The sequence below is a fragment of the Perca fluviatilis genome, chromosome 3, assembly GCF_010015445.1.
Source record: "Perca fluviatilis chromosome 3, GENO_Pfluv_1.0, whole genome shotgun sequence".
NCBI lineage: Eukaryota > Metazoa > Chordata > Actinopteri > Perciformes > Percidae > Perca > Perca fluviatilis.
The window spans coordinates 28,149,343-28,152,486 of NC_053114.1; the positions used below are offsets into that span (position 1 = coordinate 28,149,343).

At 57.4% G+C, this 3,144-nt stretch overlaps 1 pseudogene; it reads left to right on the forward strand.

The window, feature by feature from the left end:
* The first annotated feature begins 674 nt into the window (after window positions 1-674).
* On the forward strand, window positions 675-2,062 carry LOC120556494 (annotated as a pseudogene).
* The last annotated feature ends 1,082 nt before the right edge of the window (window positions 2,063-3,144 follow it).

The window sequence follows — 3,144 nt, forward strand, 5'->3', positions numbered from 1 at the left end:
CACCACGGCTACCACGGTTGCGTTGTCGAGGATCCAGGCGTGGCAAACTGTGGCCCAGCGAAATATCTGGCTCCACATGTCACAGCTACCCACGGAGGTCAGGCGTGAGCTTCTGTACGGTCCCATAGCTCCCGATGGACTATTTGGACCTCGTCTACAGACAGCCACATCCTACCTCCACCAGGCAGCCGAAGAAGTGGAGCGGCTACGGCGGCTTGGCTCCTGGAAGGCGGCGCCTCAACAACAGCGCCACCGCTCCACCAACTGCCATAAGAGGAAATGCCCCTCAGCCTCTGCTGCGGCTGCGCCCTCCCAGGCCTCGACCTCCGCCCCTCTGCCTGCCCCACCGGCCCCCAACCGGCAGGCTTCACGGGGCCGAAGGATCATGAAGGCGGCTCCCACCTGGTCCAACCCGCCCCTGGAGCCACCCACCAAGCAGCGGCGACGGTGGCAATGACGGGGCGCGGGGAACGTCTGTCCCTCCATGGTTGGAAATCGGAAACACAACGGCCCTTTTAAGGGCCACTCAAGTCTTTCTAAAGAGCAGTTTCCCCTCAACCGAGCAGCCCTTGCTCCCATTGAACATTACACTGATAATATGACAGATGTTCCCCACACAAGCACAAACACACACCAGGTCACCGCTGCTCGCGGAGCTGCACCGCTATCTCACTATGCAGACAGCGGGAGCAGACGCCATACCGCTACATTTAGTGCTGCTCAGTTCTCCTCCTCCTCCTGGCTATGCCAGCGGAATGAGGACGACGATGACCCGCCACCCTTTCGACAGGGCCCTACCATGGGCTGGGCGACACGTTCTACCCACGTCTCGCCCAGCGGCGGGACGGGCTCTGCGCTTCCTGCTAGCTATGTCTGTGAACAACACACAGACATGCGCGCGCCCGCTCTCAGAGCACAGCGCGGCATGGATCAGATTGACACACATGGACTCGTGGATGTCAAAACTGATATCACAGGGCTACACACTCCAGTTCGCCTCCCCCCCGCCTCGCTTTGCGGGCGTGTTGGAGACAACTCTGTTGTCCCAGGCAGAATCAGACGCCATGACATCAGAATTACGGGAACTGCTGTCAAAGGGAGCAATTTCCCGAGTTCCTCCTGGGGAGGAGAACGAGGGATTTTACTCCCGATACTTTCTCACTCCAAAAAAGTCAGGCGGGTTTCGCCCCATCCTTGACCTGTCCCAGTTCAACCGGTGCGTCATGGTACGTCCATTCCACATGCTGACTATCAAACATGTGTTGGAATTTGTGCGCCACCAAGAGTGGTTTACATCCATGGATCTGAAAGACGCATACTTTCACATCCAAGTCACAGGAAATTCCTGTGCTTCTTTTTCCAAGGGGCTCATTTTCAGTACAACCGACTGCCATTCGGTTACTCACTGGCCCCCCGCACTTTTTCCAAGTGCATGGAGACAGCACTTCAACCGTTGCGGAAAAAAGGCGTCAGAATCCTGTTTTATCTGGACGATTTGCTCATCCTGGCTCCCTCTCGGGAAACGGCGGCGCTGCACACCGTGACAGTCCTGCAGCACCTGCAGACACTCGGTTTCGCCATAAACTGGCAGAAAAGCACATTGGTAACCACACAATTGATAGTTTATCTGGGCATGGTGCTAAACTCGATTGTTATGAGGTCCAGGCTGTCAACGCCGAGGCAAGATGCGCTGTTTTCTCTCCTGTCGCGCACCACGCCTCGCGCAAAGGTGTCAGCGCTGTCTGTCATGCGCCTTCTGGGCATGATGTCCGCGGGCTACATGGTAGTGCCCCTGGGGCTTCTCCACATGAGAAAAATCCAGAAGTGGTTCCTTCGTCAGCGCGTCGACCTCAAACGCCACAAGTGGCGAATGCTGACTATCCCTCCTTCTCTGCAGTCAGACCTGTCATACTGGGGAAACCCCCAGACCTTATCAGCTGGTGTTCCCCTGGGCATAGTGACGTCATACGTGACAGTGTACATGGATGCGTCCCTCACCTGCTGGGGAGGAATGTGCGAATCACAGGTGGTGGGAGGGGAATGGCCCGGCTATTGGAAATAGCCAGGAGCCTCCTGCTGTGGTCTCACAGTCATCTGCTGTCCCTCATGGCCGTCCACATCCCTGGGATACTAAACCAGATGGCAGACCTAATGACGAGGGGGGGACCCTCTCACAACGAGTGGAGATTGAATCCCACTATCGTTCGGAAGCTGTGGAGCAGGTTCGGGGAAGCGGAGGTGGACCTGTTAGCCTCACGAGAAAACACACAGTGCGCTCTGTGGTTTTCCTTGAGCTCACGGGACAACCCACCCCTGGGCGCGGACGCTTTCTCCCACCATCCCTGGCCCAGAACCCTCCTATACGCTTTCCCCCCGGTCCCTCTGATCCCTTGTCTCCTGGAACGCATCCAGGAGGAAGGCCTGTTGGTCATCCTGGTGGCAACATGCAGAGCGCATCCTGGCTCCTGACCGGGCCACCTGCTGGCGGCTCCCCTGGCAATTGCCGTGGCGCGGGGACACCCTGTCACAGCTGGACGGCGCGATAATCACCCCCGCTGATAACACAGCGACTGGGGCTGGCTGCTGAGCGGGAACGCTTGCAGAGGTTAGGCTTGCCCCTGCCGCAGTCGCACCATTCAAGAGCGCGAGATCTCCTATACAGCAGCTTCGCTACGTCCGCTGTTCCGCGCTGCTGCACATATAAGTCCACCATCCGCCACCTGCCCTTCGTTCTGACTATATCACAACCACTGGTAGACAATTCATCGCCATCAAAGCCTACGGCCGCATATATGTTGCCGAAAATGACGAAACCCCCCGCGGCGTTTTTTCCACGCCCAGTGGGATCTGACCCGTGCACAAGCCCTCTCAGTTTTCGGTGCTGTTTTTTAAAAGCGCGTTACTCCTTGCCCTGACATCAGCCAAGCGGGTTAGTGACTTATGTGCGCTGTCAGTCTCGCCGTCCTGTCTCTCAATCAGAGGGGACGGGAGCGCAGACACCCTACAGCCCAACCCTTCCTTCACACCCAAAATTTTAACAAATTCCTTTCGGTCGAGGGTTTTTTCCCTCCAGGGTTTTTTCCCCCCGCCTCATAACAACGAAGCGGAGGAGGCTTCCCACAGATTGTGCCCGGTGCGTGCGTT